We start from the raw sequence: 17910 nt of genomic DNA, 5'->3' as shown, positions 1-17910 counted from the left end.
CTTTGTAATAGCAAAATATTGTAAACACCTTAAGTTGTCTTCCATAGAGGACTTGTTTAAAAAATTAGGGCACAGCATACAGACATATGGAATACTACACAACCAAGTAAAAGAATGAGGCAGTTCTACACGTGCTGGTGCAACACTCTCCAAGATCTGAAGTGAACAATGCAAGATGTACAAGTATATGTAGTTTACTACCATTTCTATTAAAAATAAAAATATGAATATTAATAAAACATAAATACCCATGTTTGCAAATACATCAACTGTCCTTGAAAGGGTAAACTAGAAAAGTTAACAGTGGTTTCCTCCAGAAAGGAAGGTGGATTACCAAAGGATGGACGAGAGACTGACTTTCATCAGTCACCTTTTTATGTCTTGGGAATTGTATATCCTGTGCCTGCATCACCTTTCTTATGAATATAATACAGTTTGGAAAACAATGGTGCATCTACCCCAAACTCCCACGCTCATCCTTTTCTCTCAGCTCAAACACCACTGCACCAGAGGAGCCTTTTCTGGCCCCAGAGGGCAGAGGCCTCCTGACATCTGACTCAACTATCGTGGACTTTTCCACAGCCCTTCTCACGCCTCTTACTTTGGGATTTGTCCTGTTTAATGCTGTCAACCCAGTGACTGGCACTATGCCTGGCACATTCCAGGAGCTCACCAAATGTTTGCTGACAAAATGAAGGAAAACACAGGTTCCCAGAGAAACTACAAAACCAAGGGCCCATAACAGATCAAGACAAGATTCTCCGATGAGTGCCAGACACTGACGACTGGGCAGACCAAGAACATAAGGTTTTGCAGTTAACGTTCAACAAACATGGCAAGGCATCAGTGCCAAGATGGCTGCCAAGAAATCTAGCTTTACTACCAACAGCTGTGTGATGCTGGGCAAATCCCTCCATCTCTGAGCTTCACTTTTACCAATTGTCAAACAAGATAATTCAGATTAATGGCTTTTCAAGCCCCTCCTTGCTTTTAAACCACTTAAAACAAAAGTGTAACTGCTCTGGTTGCTGTAAGAGTGGGGTCCTAGAGCCTGGCTCAGTCCACTATGCCCAACTCCCAACCCCCTCACCAGGGGCCCTCCAGACCAACCCATAGTCCCATGGGACCGTTCGAAAATCAGTCTAGTAAATGACAGACAAAGTCTCTCCACATCTCACAATCTAGGACAAACCCATTTCCTCACCAATGAGTGCTCTTCGTGGGTACCAAACAAGAGGAAATGGAGCATGATCATTCTCAGAGCACAAAAGATGTTTCCAAGAGGACAAAAGAGAAAAATTCAGAATGCAGCCAGGGCCAGCAAACATTAGGTTTTCAGCAGGAAGGAAAGGAGCAACAAGCCAAGCAATTGCCCAGATGGCAGCCAACGGCCCGGGGAAGGCCTGTTCTAGGCTCAGGGCAGTGACTCAAGTTAGAGCAGCCCATGCTCTGCGGCCGGATGAGGCACGTCGCAGCACTGGCACGTCGCAGCACTGGCACAGCGCACTGCACGCTCGGGGACTTAACAAGGGGGACGACTGGCACTGTGAGATCAGCCAGAGCAGAAGCTACAGGAAAGGCAAAGGGAGAGACACTCGGCAAGGTCTGATCCAGCTGCCAAGACCCATCTCTGAAATCAAGGCTACTCAGGCAGGGAAAACCGATTCCAGAAAGTCTGTGTTGATGGCTTCCAACGTCAGTGTTGAAATTGTTACTGTTAAATCCTTGCCTGATGAAGAGCTGTTCAGAAACTTGCTCCGAGGCACAGGTTAGCTCAAGGACAGGCAAGACTAAGCGAGGAAGTGAATAAAAGGGGCCACGTGTCTTCGTTTGGAACAGAAAAGCCAAACGTTGATCATCCCAGTGTTTTGCTGTTTCAGTTCTGTCTCAAGAGCAGAGGTTGATTTATTCCACAAATATTCCCTGACTCTATGCCATGTTCTGGATTGTGTCTCTGCCCCACGAAGCTTAGGGTTTAATAGAGATGATAACTCCACTCACTACCCAGTAACACCTCTCCTCACCTGTCCAATAGTCTTTTAAAAAGGAAAGGTCCTCATGGGTAAGTACTAAAGTTCACTTTACAGCCAGGGGAAACAGGTAAGGCCAATTCAAAGAGTAAAAGGTGAGTCAGCAGTAGAGAAACAAGATTTCAGACTTTCTCTCCGAGACAATGGAGTCACCAAACTCAGACAGATAGGCTCTTTCAAGTCAGCTCAATAACTATGAAAAAATGAGCTGTGTTCCTCCTCAGGCTTGGCATGCAATTCGGAACCAAGGTGGCAGTACTGTAGTGATGGCAAACGGAGGTCTGCTATGAGCCAAATACTAGGTACAGAACTTCAAATTTAATCCTCACAATAATCAGTGATGGTATTGATAAAATCAGAAGTTTACAGCTGAGGAAACGGAAGCCCAGAAAGGTCATGGCATCTTCCTGGAGTCACACAGCCAGAAAACGGCAGTGCTGCCATTCTCCGCCCTTACCCCATAACGAGGTCCTGCTTGCCCCGCTGTCAAGCGAGGCAACTCCTCCCTGAATGAAGCCCTGGCAGAAACGCACACACTCCAGGCCAAAGGGTACGGGAAATGTGTTGCCACATGTCCCTCCAGTCCCTTGAATGCTGAATGACAGGTTATTTTAGGGCCAGCCCATCCAGTTTGGACAGTGAGAACACCACGTTTGGTACCTACCGTGCCTAGTGAAAGCCTGCCTAGATGAGCTTACTGGGTTATGGGCCTCCTGGGATCTGGATGAAAATTGATTGGTCAAAATCAATCTCCTGAGACCTATTAGCAATTAAAGCCTCAAATGAAAAGGAACTAAAGGAGGCAAATGCCACAATGCAAATGTCCCTATAGCAGCACTGAGTCTCTAGAACCTAATTTTAGAACCAGGTGCTAGTTCTCAACTACCTACAAGCAGTAATGTGTGGAAAGATCTGCTGTGAAGAAAAAGGAAAGCTCCTCTGGACTTGAAAACACAAACAAACTGGGGCTTCTTCTGAACAATACTTGAATTAATCAAGATGAGGAAAAAGACGCCAAAGACTACAGAATAAGGTTCCTTAAACTCTGTTTTCCCACTTATACAATGGGAACACTTTCTGAAGATCTGTCAGGTTTCACAGTCGTCCATTCAGCATGTCACAGAGTGGAGTACCGCTGGCTCTGACTGAGACTGTACCCCACACAGAAGCACAGCACACAGCAGACTAAGGAAAGTCTTCTCCCAGTGGTTCTGACAGATTCTGAGGCCAGGTAAAGGAGTGCAGGTGAGCAGCAGAGGGACGATGCCTTCCAGCTCACTGCCATCAATGCTCAAGAAGGGTTCTGAGACCGGTAGAGAGTCAAGGGAAACCCTCTTAGATGAAGGCTTGCCTAAACATGAAAAGATGGGGCAGATTTGGAAAGGGAGGGGTGAAGGTGACTTGGAGAAGACCCCACAAGACGCCAATCTAACAGGAAGCTGACTGAGAATAACTAAACCACCAGCTGGGGTGCAGGCTCTGTACTAGGTGATTTATAGCCCCCCTGTCCTTTAATTCTCAAGGTAACATGTTTCAAAATGAGGAATTAGAGGTGCTGAGAGAGGAGTGACTTACCTAAGGAGAAAACAAGCACGCGTGTTCAGGAGTCTGTGAGACCCTCTGCCTGGCTAAAGGCCAGGACTTGGAAGGGAAGGAGCTGATGAGGTAGCAAGCAAGGAAGGATGAGATTCAAAGATGGGCTTGGGCGCCAGAGCGTGTTGGATCCTGGCGGCAGAAGATGCAGCGGTCCTGGCCAACGAGAAGTCTCACGCAGACTAGCGTGGCCACTGCACACCGCGCCCTCCTCCTGGAAACCCGTTCTTCCCGTGGATTCCAGGATGCCATGTCCTCTGCTTTCCCTCCTACCCCACTGTCTGCTGCTCCCCGTCTCCTTTGTTAATGCGTCCTCCTTTCCCTCTCCTTCAACACTGGCGTGCCCAGGGCTCCTGCCTGGTACCTCTTCCCTTCTCCATCTATGCTGTCTCACCTCTTTGGTGACGTCGTCCAGTGTCAAGGCTGTAAGTATCATCTACGTGCTGACAACTTGACAGCCCCAGGCCCAGCCTCTCCCCATATACCCAAACGGCCTAACTGACATCTAAACTTGACTGTCTACATGGCTAACAGGAGGCTCAAACCTAACCTGACAAAAACTGACCTCCAGTTCCCCAACTGGCTCAGCCTGCAGTCTTCATTACGTAGTTACTGCCAATATCATCTTTAACAGGTTCTCAGGCCAGAAACCTTGGTTACCCTTGACAACACACACTCTCTCGCTCATATCCCACATCTAATCTATCGGCAAACCCTACTGGGTCTGACTCGAAATGAATCCAGAATCCAGGAAGCAGCGTTTCATCAGCTCCATCACGCCCAGCAGGCCACAGGCCACTATCGCCTCCCATTGGGCTGCTACCAAAGCTGTGTCCACACTGCCCCCCACAACCCACCTCAGCCACAGGCAGAACAATCCTATTACAGTCTAAGCCAGCGGCACACCTTTGCTTAAAATCCTACAACGGTCCCCCGTCTCTCTGAGTAAAAGCCAAAGTCCCCATCCTGGCCTCATGGCCTCTGAGGCCCGGTATGTGATGTACACCCCCTTCTGTCTCTCTCACACACACCCTCCCTGCCACCACCTCTTCGAATTCTTCTCGCACTGTTCTCTCCATCACTCCCTCAGGTCCAGCCATATGGGCCTCTTTGCTGACCCTTGAACAAAACAGGCATGTTTCTACCTCAGGACCTTTGCACACATGGTTTACTTTTCCAGGGAGGCTCTTTCTCCAAATAGCCTCATGACTTAGTCTCTCACCTCATTTAAATCTTGGCTCAAATGTCACCTTCTGACTGAGGCCTTCTCTGACCACTTTATTTAAAATTGTATACATCCCCAACCAACCCACCTCACTTTCTAGTCTTCTTTCTCATCTTGTTTTGTCTTCAAAGTACGTAATACCAACATTCTATAAAATGTATTTATATTGTCTATTGTTTTCTCCCTTCACACTATAAATTCCACGAGGAGAAGGATTTTGTCCCTTTTGTTCACTACTGCAGTCCCAGCTCCTAGACTGCTACCTGGCAAATAGTAGGGACTCAATAAATATTTGAATGACTAGTGCTGAACTCACCTCTCGAGGAAATCTCACATTCTGTAAAACCAGTCACAGGGTTTGCCAGGATCAGAGGATACATCTGATGTGGTTGTCAAGCTATTTTGACAAAATCGAAATTGAAAATGCCAAACCCCATCGCCGGTTTTACAGCCAATAAATGTAAGTAAATAAATTATAAGAGGGAAAAGAAAGGGCAGAGGGTAGACGATCAGGCAGCAATGTCTCTATTGGGAGACATGTTCAGGCCACTTCCCTCAGGGAGGCCAGACCACCGTCCCCTGCTCCACAGGCATCAGCTCACAGAGTAACCAGAACTGTGGGAGGTGGGGGACAAATGCTGGGGGAGAGGCTTAACGGGGCTCTGACACAGGCTATGAAGTGAGCACAGCTGGGCCCTTCCCTCTGCCTACAAGCCCTCAGGCCCACGGGAACGTCTGCGTTCTTCTCACTGCCTTTGCACATGCTGAGCCTCTGCCTGGATTATCCCGTCCGGCTTTGAGAGTGGCTGCTCCAACTTACCCTTCAAATCTCAGCTTAGATGACATCATATCAAAGATACGATCCCTGCACGCACTAAGTAGCAATTTTTCTGTCCTCACCCCCTAGTAGTCCTATTGAGACGTTTGCTGACCAGCTCCCGCAGTTCATAAACAGGTCTACATGCCGGGGCTGCAGCAGTGAATGAAACAGACAAAAACCCTTCCCTTCATAGAGTACACATCCTAATGGCAGACGGGACCCTAAGCAAGACAGACCAGTGAAATGCACAGCATCTCGGATAGTGATCCAGTGCTACGGAGCAAAGGAGAGCAGAGAAGGCTAGGGAGTGTGGGGGAGGGGAGGTTGAAATTTAACTAGGGAGGCCACGGAAGGCCTCCTTGAAGTGACAGGTGACACTGTCCAGGCATAAGAAATAGTCAGGGCAAAGGTTGGAGTGTACCTGGCCTGCTTGAGGAACACGAGGAAGGTGACATGGCTCAAGCTGAGTGAGCAATGAGGGGTGTAGGGGGGTATGAGATCAGATGAGAATGGAGGGGGCCTTCCAGATCCAGGTAAGGACTCTGGCTTTTACTCTGAGTGAGCTGGGAGCCACTGAGGATTCTGAGCAGGAGTCCCGAAATCTGACTTACATTTTAACAGATGCTGGCTGCTAATGCTTCTGTTTCCCTCATGGCTTATCAGCTTTTCTAATTTTTAATATTTGTTCTCTATTTCTTCTTTGTCTTTCTCCCCCATTAGAATGTAGTAAGCAGCCCAAGCCAGAAACTGTCTGGCTTGTTTACCTATCCTCACACTTAGCCCAGTGCCAGGCACACAGCAGGGTCTGAAATTAATACTGAATGAATGAATGTTGGATGTATGAAGGTTCTGTCCTCAGTGTCTCAACATCCAGCCACCCAGCCCTTGGCAATCAGAGAATAAAGACCAAAGAAGCTGACTCAACAGCGGGCTATAACGAAATTTTGTCATTCCACTCTCAATATGCTTAAGACCCCAAAAGCAATTAGGGTGTGGTAAAAAGTATGTGCTATCCAAGTCTATGCCTCTACAGAGCTCAGCTGTAACTAACGTTTTCAGTGCTGCAAATGAACACTGCAGGGTTGGTTTTAAAGCTTCTGAGACCTGACTTCCAAATCTGCCACCTTCCAGCTCAAGTCCACAGAGGAGATGGTAACCTGGGGAATCAGACTAAGGCATCCAAGCGGATGATAAACTCGGAGCACTCTGGAGTTGACCAGCCATACTTTTATCTTAACAGAAGAGGTCTACCGATTTCAGGGAGACCCTCCTAATGAAGGGCAAGCCCAAGGTCAAACCCAAGGCTAAAAACCCAAAAAGCATGAGGCTTGGAAGTCTAGAACGACAGTCAAGCTCTCCCTCAGCTCCATTAAATAACAGGAGACAATCCAAGAACAAAGGTTTGGGAAAGGAAAGGTGGCCACAGTACGTAGGACAGGGGCTCTCCAGGGGTCTGCACAAGATAACAGGTACAACATGCCAGAACTGTAAATGAGAATGTCACATACTTGAGGGGTTTGTGACCTAAAACATGTCAATACATACAAAGCTCTCAACAGTGGCCAGCCACCTAGTACTTGAGAAATGTTACTCACTATTACTACTATACAGGGAGAGACGTTACCACCAGCACCTCCCCAACCCCCAGGGCTCTGGAGGCCCTGAAGCACGTTGGTGGCTCACTGGGTGGTAGCAACAGTAGTTTGATAATAGTGAATACCACCACTGCTCAGATTTCTCCCTGTCCCCTGGGGTGACATGAGGATAGACAGGAGATCATCTGGAAAGTGCTTTGAATTTCTTAGGAGTTGAGGAATCCTGCCAATTCATTCATTTGTTCATTCACTGAACAATGACTGAGCACCTACCACGTGCCAGACATTTTACTAGGTGCTGGGGACACAGACAGGACAAGTCCTCTTCAAGAGTTAAGAGCCTTTTATGTAGAAGAGAGCCAAGTAAGCAATGACAACCCATTGTGATCAGTGCCACATCAAAGAAGGGCATCTAGTTCAGGCCTGCAGGGTAGGGGGGAATGACCAGATGGGAGGCACCAACAAGTGGTCCAGCAAAGGGGAGGATGGTGACAGGAAATGTTCAGGCAGTGGGAGCCGCAGAAAGCAAAGCCACAGAGGTATAAAGAGTTGGAGCTTGGGGGGAGGTGGGAGCGTGGAGTAGGAGCCAGGCAGGGGTCAGGGCCCAAAAGGCCTTGGATGCCATGCTAAGAAATGTGAGTTTAGCCTGAGGGAAAAGAGGAACCACTGGTGGATATGCAAGCAGGATTTTTTAAAAAGGATCCCCCAACTGCTCGCGTGATATTTTCTCTCTGGAGCTATTTGTGTCTCTGTGTGTGAAGAGAAAACGAATACAAAAACTGGGTTGTGATAATTTACCAGTGACCTATCTTCGATAAAAAGACCTGTTGCGAAAAAGAAACATCTTCAAGTAACAGAGGCCCCCTCAGCTTACAGAATCACACCAAAGAGCAAAACCCATACCCAAGCCATGTTTGCACACTGTCAGCACCTCAGGCTTTGGTGCCGGGCAGTGGGGTTTTCTGGGAAGTGAGCAATTTAGACTTGCCACAGTTTCAGAGGGTGATTAGAAAAAGACGTAAATCCAAGCCTAAAGCCAGCAGGACTAACAAACTGAACTTGTTCTGAAAAAGTTTTAGGAAGTGAAACCAGAAGGATAGAAGTCCTGTGTATATAAAGATCTCTGTTTGCAGAAGTAACACCCCACAAACCTGAGTGACAGCCTTCCTCAGACACAGGCCCCCAGCTGGCATCAACTGCCTAGGGTGAAGGCACCCACTACAATAACAGGCTCTGTACAAATTTCCTCATCTCACCCCAATACACACCAGTGCTGGGGGCAGGGGAAGGAAAGTGGTGGCCAGGATTATTTTAGAGCTGAGGTAAGGGAGGCCCAGCCTCAATAAATTGTCCAGGGCAAACTACCAGGAAGCTGCTGAGCTGGGGATGGGACCCAGGGCTGCCTGATGGGGAGATGGGGGTGCTGTTTCCATTATACACGAGCCCTCTGCTCAACCCCCACTCAGCAGATCATCTCTACACAACCTCTGCGGGATCTGATTCTTTGAGAACTAGTGAAGCTGCTTGTCATGAGTTTCTAAGAGATCAGAGGAGCCTGGTGGGCTCAACCCAGGGCAGGGAGTCAGATGCTCTGAGCTCTGCTCATGTTCCTACATCTGTGACAAGTTGCTTCATCTCAAATCCTCTCTTGGAAGGAGAGGGATAAGGTGACACTATTAAGTTTCTGTGAATTCAGTGGAACTAGGAGAACGGATCATAGAGTTAAAAAAAAAAAAGGTATTACAGTAATATTTACATCACAGCTTTCTTCAGAAGCATGTGGAAACCTTCCCGGGTTCATTAAGGCTTGTAACTCGCAGGAGTGGGTAGGAAGGCAGCACGTTTTTCTCCTGCTACTGTCAGGGAAAGTGAGCCAGAACCGGAGCAAGTACATGTCTGTAAAGGAACAAGGCGCAGACTCACAGAGCCTCGTTCTCAGACCACCGAGCCACCTCACGATATCCCAGGCAAGACGTGCTCTCCCCAGCCAAACAGTTATGGGGCCGGCACTTTTCTCCGAGTGACACGGACCCTTCTTTTGAGAATGTTCTTCAAGAACGAGGGCCAAAAGACCCCCTCGGGGTCATGTAGTTCCTCTCTTTATCCCAAAAGGAGTGCAGCTCAACCACGCTCAAGGAGAGTTTCTGAACAGTCTTAGAGTCACGGATAGTCCTGCTTTGTGTCTCCTAGTTCCCAACAGTCAGGAAAAACTTCCACTGGCCCTGAAAGGTTATCACAGCAATAGTCTGAAGGCTGTTTCGTCCTAAAGAACGTGAATCAAATGCCCCTTATGACTGTTAGATGAGAAGCAATAAGGCTACATTTTTACATAGGTGCAAATAAATATAATGACAGTTAAAGATATTAACTAACCCCTACACCCCAACCTTGATCCAGCCTCTTTTTTCTCTGCACTTTGTGGGGCCCTGAAAACCTGAGTGGGAACCCTGGCTCTGCCTGTACTACCCGACTGACCTTACCATGTGTGATTTAACCTCTCTGCATCTCAGTTTACTCACTGATAAAATGGGGATAACAGCACAAGTTGCTGTGAAGTTTATATGCTGCCTTGTAAGTCGAGTACTTAGCACAGCGCCTGCCGCACAACAGGGGCTCAATCACCAGCAGCGAGCTTTTGCATCCGTATTCTTAGCCTTATTACACACGCCCTCAGCTAACCTGTCTATGAGACACCAACACACAGACCAAACCCAAGGCTACCACGGAGCAGGCGGCTGTTTCTTGATTTTTTCCCCCCGCCTTTTCGAACCTTAGCAAAGAGATAAGGGCCTGAACGACGAGGAGGCCTCAGGATGGCCAGAGGGGTGAGTACAAAGGATACTAGGACCCGAAGGGGAGTTTCCCTTCTGGCCAGGCGCCGGCTCCTCGGGGCCTAAGTCTAGAAGTCTCTCTGGGAGGACACCTCAGGAGGGGCTGCGGACCTGGGGCGGCTGGAGTGCAGGCCCGCGGCCAGGTAGGCGCGAATGAATGAACCCGCAGTCCTTCAGCCTCGTCCGAGCCTGGGAAGCCACTCTACGCCCCTCTCGCGCGCCCCATCACCTCCGTGACCTATGACCCCGTAAACCCCTCACCTCAGACCCCCGACTCCCCGCCCACTTCTTCTCCGACCTCGCCGGACTCCCCGCTTCCTCACCCGCAGGTCCGAACGTCTCCTGGCAAAACCGCGCGGCTCGGCTGGGCAGCAAAATGTCCGCGGCCTCGTCCTCCCGCTCTCCCGGTGCGTCCGAGCTGCCAGCTGCTCCGAGCCCCGCGGCTGTCACCTGCCCAGCGGAAGTGAGCTGCTCGCGCGCGGGCACTTCCGGTGGACGCACAGCCTGGGGGCGGGGTCAAAGGTGTCACCCTAGCGGGAGGTGGTGTCCGCGGGGCGGGGCCAGGAGGGGGCGGAACCGATCGGAATTAACCCCTTCTTAGCCGCGGCAGGGCTTCGCCAATGTCTCCCGCAGAGCGCTTAGAAAAATTACCCCCCTAACCGCTAAGTAATTTAACGCGGATGGAAAAAAGGGTAGAGACTTTGAGGTCCATCTCTTCCTTCTGTGTTGCAGACGGGAAAACTGAGGCTCTGAGAGGGGCAGGGTTTTGCTCAAGATCAATTACCTTATGAATGGACGAGTCAAAACTCGAGCTACAAGTCTAGTCTAGCGCTTGCTGCCCTTCAGTGCAGCCCTTTGGAAATTCTGCATTATAGGGGGAAACGTTAGACCCTCCAAGGAACTTTTATCCAAAGAGAACTTCATAATGTCCCATTTCCCCTTTTGCTGGGTCTACCAGGACTTTGATTCTTAACGTTCTCCTCCTTATAGTTTTTCTTTTCTTTTCTTTCTTTCTTTCTCTTTCCTTTTTCTTTCTTTCTTTCGTTTTAGGAACAAAGAATTTAATAGTCAGGGCTAAAGCAATTAACCCAGAAAATATTTTAAGTAAATGTCTTTTGGGTTTGTTATTTACCTATTAGTTCCAGGAAGATAAACTGCTATTAATAGAATGAGAGCATCACATTTTAACATTTTAATTTCACCATTATGGGCATAAAAGACTATAATTAGCAAAAAGGCTTTATTAAACACAAGTACACATCTCTAACTTTGTCTTCTAAAATATTTTATTATTTTTATTTTTTCTTACATACTTTTTACTTTTATTTTTCAATTAGCGTTGACATTCAATATTATTTTGTATTAGTTTCAGGTGTACAGCATAGTGGTAAGACGTTTATATAATTTACAAAGTGATCCCCCAATTAGCCTGGTACCCATCTAGCACTATTACATAGTTATTGCGATATTATTGACTATATTCCCTCCGCTGTACTTAACATCCCTGTGACTATTTTGTAATGCCCCACTCCGGTTGAAGCCATTGTTTCTCAGTCTAATTGTGTAGGACACAGCTCCCTGGCCCATGCTGGTATTATTGGCCCTACCCTTGCTAAACCTACAGTTTGGGGAGAGTAACAGCTGCAGACACAAATGGGATAGGGGATACACTGGGGCTATGGGAATCCAGAGCAGTAACTAAGGTTCCCCCAGGGTTGGAAGGACCAGGGGAGGTCTGGACAATTGGAGGGCATTTAATCTGAATTTGCAAAACAACAATGAATGTTTATGTGCCCGTTGGTAGGCAGAGGGTCTCTTGCTCCTCACATCAGCCCCATTTTATCTGGGTAGGGGCAAACTGCAACTCCAAGAGCTTAAGTCAGTGTTTGAGTGGCAGAGCTGAGGGACTGGTCCCAGAGCCCCAGAATACGTGCTTCATAAGTCCTACTCATTCACCTAAAATACATTTGTCACTCCTTTCTGAGCCAGCCATATTGGGGATACAACAGTGAACACGAAGTGGTACAACCTCTCCTTGGAATTACTGTTAAGTGTGGGAGAGAGGCAAATAAAAAGACAATTATAACACAGCTCAGAAGGACCAGGGATGTGTAGGAGACTTGGGCACCAAACTCAATCTGGGAAACTCAGGGATGGCTTCCTGGAAGAGGTGACATCCAGCCTGAACTGTGAAGGATGGTATTACTACTACTAATAGTTACCATGAACCAGGCACTGTACTAGGCTCTTCTGCATATTAGCTCACTGAACTCTCCTAACAATTTGATTCCACATCTGTCCCCAAGTAAAGATGAGAAAACTTAGGACAGTGGGCAAAGCCAATTTCTCCCCCACTTCCCTGTGGGCCTGGGCCTCCTCTCCCATAGCTCAGTCTGTCAGGAGAGCTAAAAATATAATACTAATAAGAGACACAGCTCAATGCCAAAGCCTAGATAATTACAGCCTGCAGAGGTGGAAGACAGGCTTCTTGGGGGCTTCCCTCTCCGTCTCCACCACCAAATCCAGCTGTCCACCTGCCCGAGTCACACTCACTATCAAACACTCAGAGCTGTGTCTAGAACAGTCACATCTAGGACACATGTAGTCCACACAGGCCCTCTGAGACCCCGGGCCCAGGAGGAGCCCCTTGCTCCAGGATGGGTGGAGCAGAGCCAGTGATGGTCAAGCCCACTTGGAGAGAGAAACGACCTCTCCCAACAAATACATGATTACTAACAATAACATCCCCTCCTATTTGGAGGAGGAAGTTTTAAAACTTTTCTCCAAACCCTATTCATTTCTTCTCTTCCCTACTGAGTTGGCTGACGTTGGACAGGTTTGTCAACCTCTTTGGACCTTAGTTTCTCCTTTCCGAGAACTCTGAACCCCTCATGGGACAAGTACCACTGTATGTTCTTGAAATCTATCACCATTCTCAAGTGGTGGGCACTATGATAACCCCCATTTTACATTGACACCCTGAGAAGCTGAGGAACTCTCCCAACTTCACGAGGTAACAGTGGGTCCATGCTTTCCCCCTTGCCCCATGCTTACCTGCCTCATGATGTGTCATCCAATCAGAGGAAGGTTGGAAGTACTTGTGATGTCATGAAATGACCCACGACCTGCTGCTGGGCTTCAGCAAGTGCGAGCTTCAGCAAGTCCCTTCCTCTTTCTGACACAGAACCTCAGAGCCCATCCTTCTAACTCTATCTCCACACTGGTGCATAATACTAAGTACTGTATGTTGCATTAAGTGTTCTTTCCATCTATGCCCACTAGAGGGCCCACAGGTGACATTAATTGCCACCCTTCCCTGCGGGTGAAATTTTCCCACAGGCAGCTGACAGAATGACTTTCTATGTACTGACCTCCTTTCTAGATTCTTCTTCTTATGTGATTTCTATTCCTCTCCTTCATTTTCTGCTTGCTTGCTGTTTTTATCCTACAAATGTCTAAAAGTTGCCTCAGATCCTTTCTGGAAGGAGGCAGGAGGTGGCTTTGTCCACAGCCTCACTAACAAGGCCAGCCCCCCACCTGCTGAGGGTGGACAGCTCCAAATCCTTCCCAACCAGGGCAGGCCTGGCACAGCCCCCATGGCAGAAGGGCCTAGAGGCTGCCCGGGACCCCTCCTCTGCCCCCATCTCTCCCTGCCGCAAATGCTCGCATTCCCCCATCCCTGTTCTTCCCAGGAGCAAAATTCTGCTCACCCACTCCTGGCTCCATTGCCACCATAGGCCATTTCTCAAAGGGTCTGCTCTCCCCTCTCAATTGCCCCTGAGAGGACTGAACCACCCTTTGCTGGTGCTATTGAAAAAGCCCAGCCTCTGAACCCCGCCTGGGTTCAAATTCCCAGCCGTGGGACCTCACTTTCCAATTTGGAAAATGGGGCTGAATGGGTGTCCATGCAAAGTTGTTAAAGAGATTAAATTGTAGAACTTACAGTGCCTGGCAACCTATAAGCAGCTCCTTCCTCAATGGGAGCTTCTATTTGTATTAGTATTAGTTCAACTCAGCCACTTCCTGGCTATGTACCTAGGAGCATATAACTTAGCTTCTTTGAGCCTCAGCTTCCCCAACTAGAAAATGGGACTAGTCCCCTTACACAGATGTCAAGAAAATTACAACAGATATTGTAGGTAATGTTCTTAGAGCCATGCCCAGCAAGCACTAAATAAGCAGTAGTGATTGTGATTATTAAAGGCCATGCGTTAAGGCACAAAGAACATGTCAGTAGACTCCAGTATAGAAGAATTGGAATTCATACATCATTCTTTGATGACACTCTAAAACACTAAAAATAATAAAACCAGAAAACCAACTACACCTGACAAATAAAACACTCTCTTCTAAATAACCCCTGAAACTTCTATGCATATAACTCTGCTCCCTTCTGAAATCCCACCAAAACAATAGTAAGGGAATTTTAGAATTTTGATAAAGTGTATATAACATAAAACTTACCATTGTAACCAGTTTTAAAAAAACTTTTATTTATTTAAGTGTTTTTCCAGGACCCATCAATTCCAAGTCAAGTAGTTGTTTCAGTCTAGTTGTGGAGGGGGAAGCTCACAGTGGCCCATGTGGGAATCGAACTGGCAATCTTGTTAGAGCACCACGCTCTAACCAACCAGCTGCCCCACCATTTTAACTTTTTTTTTTTTAATTTTATTGGGGAATACTGGGGGACAGTGTGTTTCTCCAGGGCCCATCAGCTCCAAGTCGTTGTCCTTCAATCTGGTTGTGGAGGGCACAGCTCAGCTCCAAGTCCAGTCGCTGTTTTCAATCTTTAGCTGCAGGGGGCGCAGCCCACCATCCTGTCTGGGAATTGAACCAGCAACCCTGTTGTTGAGAGCTCGGGCTCTAACCAACTGAGCCATCCAGCCGCCCCTCATTTTAACCATTTTTAGGTGTACACTTCAGTGGCATTAAGTACATTCACACTGTTGTGCAGCCATCACCACCAACCATCTCCAGAACTCTTTTCATCTTCCCCAAAATGAAACTCTAAACCCATTAGATACTAATTCCCTATTCCCCCTACATCCCAGCCCCTGGAAACCACCATTCTCGTTTCTGTCTCTATGGATTTGACTACTCTAAGTACCCCATATAAGTGGAGTCATACAACATTTGTCCTTTCGTGTCTGGCTTACTCATTCAGCACAATGTCTTCAAGGTTCATCCATATTGTAGTGTATGTCAGAACTCCATTCTTTTATGTCAGTAATATTCCATTATACATATATACCACGTTTTGTTTATCCATTTATCTGATGGACACTTGCGGGTTGCTTCCACCCTTTTGGCTACTGTGAACAATGCTGTTAGAAACATGGGTGTATAAATACCGGGTTGAGTCCCTGCTTTCAGTTCTTTAGGGTATATACCCAGAAGTGGTATTGCTGGATCATGTGGTTATTCTATGTTTCAGTTTTGAAGGAACTGCCATCCTATTTCCCACAGCAGCGGCATCATTTTACATTCCCACCAGCAATGTACAAGAATTCCAATTTCTCCATATCCTCACCAACACTTCTTTTCTGTTTCTTTTAAATAATAGCCTTCCTAATGGGTGTGAACAGGTATCTCACTTGGTTAAAGGGATTTTTAAAGGTAGAAATCCACAAAAGCCATGAGAACAAGAAAGGAAACAATGGTAACAACACTAGAAATGGGAAAGCAAATGGATAAAAGGTTAAGGACTTAGCTGAATCCTAAGCCATGAAGACAGAAGCCAAAAATCAACCCAATTTATACTGCAGAGCCCCCAAAGATTCAGGAACTGGTGGCACCAGAAACGTCTGGAAGTAGGAGTGAAAAATGCACTAAAATGTGGAGGATTGATTGAAAGTCTGAAAAGGGTTAGACATCGCCAGATCCTTCCCTAACGCTGACCAGAAGACATTATGTCCCCCCTCATCCAGCAGAAGACCTCAGAAAAGAGCAAAACAGAGGGCCCTGGACCATGGAACACCAGGTAGTGGGGGCAGGGAGTGTAATACAGTAAAAACAGGGCTCCGAGGCAGTGAGAATCACAGTGGACAAGCCCACTCATGTCAGAGCTGTCACTTAGCTTTCAGTGCATCGCTTAAAGCTGAGGAAGCAGCCAAGGATTACCAAGCATTTGAGGAATGTGGAAGTCAGAGGCCAGTATGACAACAGATTAAACAACATGGTAGATACAATCTAGATTAGTTGCCGCATACACATACTCCTAGATTATTTTGGGAAGAAACATAAGAAACTGATAACATGAATCCCTGTGGGGAAGGGACCTGGTGGCTGAAGGACCTGGGAGGATAGGGGACTTTCCACTGTACTTCCTTTTGAACCTGCAAAATTATTTTAAGCTTTTCATTTTGAAATACTTTTGTTTTATTTTATTTTATTTATTTTATTTTTTATGTTTTTGGGGGAAGGGGAACAGGACTTTATTGGGGAACAGTGTGTACTTCCAGGACTTTTTCCAAGTCAAGTTATTGTCCTTTCAGTCTTAGTTGTGGAGGGCGCAGCTCAGCTCCAGGTCCAGTTGCCGTTGTTAGTTGCAGGGGGCGCAGCCCACCATCCCTTGCGGGAGTTGAACCCACAACCTTGTGGTTGAGAGGACGCGCTCCAACCAACTGAGCCACCGGGCTGGCCCTTGAAATACTTTTAGAATTACAGAGAAGTTACAAAAAATAGTAGAGAGTTCTCATTAACCTTTCACCCAGCTTCCTCTAATGTTAACATCTTATCTAACCATAGTATAGTACACTGTGACTATAGTAAACCATAACTAACTAAACCAGAGACTTTATTCAAATCTCACAATTTTTCCATTAAAGTCTTTTTTTTTCTGTTTCAGGATCCAATCCAGGATCCCACATTGCATTTCATCATCATATCTTTTTAGTTTTCTCCGGTCAGTGACAGTGTTTCCTTTGTTTTATCCACTTTCAGCATGATGCGCTTTTGGCAACAGCACAAAAGTTATGTGCTCTTCTTGGAGCATCATTATCGGGGCGACGTGATACATGATTTCGCTGTATCTTATTACTGGTGATGTTAACCGTGGTCTCCTGGTTGAGAGTGTCCGCCATGTTTCTCCACTATAAAGTTACTATTTTTCCTTTGTAATTAATGAATATCTTATGGGGAAATACTGTGAGACATCTCTGTTGTGCTGATCTAATCATGATTTTTCTATTTCTCTCATTCTACATTTATTCATTGGAATTCTACGGTAAGGAAGCAATGTCCCCATTGCTTTATTCAATGATTTATTTCTATCCATATTCAATGAGTTATTTAAATTCAATGATTTATTATGCATATGAACTCACGGACATTTTGTTCTCAGTTATCACCCAATTAAATCATTTATTTTGTTGATCTTTTTGTCCAACTGTGGCCCTTGGGAATTTCTTTAGCCTGGCTCCTTTCGACAAGCCCTCATCATGTTTTTTCAGGATTTTCTTACTTTCTGGTATTTCAAGATGTTTCCAGGCTCATCTTGTCTTTTCTCTGCTCCAGCACTGCAGTCAACTGTTTTTCCAAATAAATTACCCTTGGACCATGATTTCATTAAGTGCAGATGAAATTTATTGATTGTCCTTCCTTCAGTTTAATATTAATTAGGTTACCTGAGCACAGCATCCTGGGTACGTTATGTGAATTATTGTTAATCCCCATGTTACCTCTGCAGGCTGTGCACCATTATTATCCCTATCTTACAGATGGAGAAACTGAGGCTAAAAGCTCAGTTCGTACATGGTAGAATAAGAGCTTGAGCTCAGACCTGTGGGCCTCCAAAGCCTGGACTCTTTTCCTTGAT

At 46.7% G+C, this 17910-nt stretch overlaps 1 protein-coding gene across 5 annotated transcripts in view; it reads right to left on the bottom strand.

Moving 5' to 3' along the window:
• AP1B1 (adaptor related protein complex 1 subunit beta 1) overlaps positions 1-10563 on the bottom strand; it is a 48555-nt gene extending 37992 nt beyond the window's left edge. For 2 of the 5 annotated variants that reach the window (XM_074321856.1, XM_019743078.2), the window contains exon 1: positions 10418-10559. The gene's annotated coding sequence lies outside the window, so the exon portion shown is untranslated. Of the gene's footprint in view, positions 1-9019; positions 9160-10417 lie in introns of those variants that run through there. The other 3 variants (XM_074321858.1, XM_019743076.2, XM_074321855.1) reach the window with 3 other exon arrangements.
• Positions 10564-17910: the final 7347 nt, after the last annotated feature.

Source organism: Rhinolophus sinicus, linkage group LG16, assembly GCF_036562045.2.
Source record: "Rhinolophus sinicus isolate RSC01 linkage group LG16, ASM3656204v1, whole genome shotgun sequence".
Classification (NCBI taxonomy): domain Eukaryota; kingdom Metazoa; phylum Chordata; class Mammalia; order Chiroptera; family Rhinolophidae; genus Rhinolophus; species Rhinolophus sinicus.
Note: the sequence above shows the minus strand (reverse complement) of the source record. Positions and strands in the feature narration are given on the sequence as shown.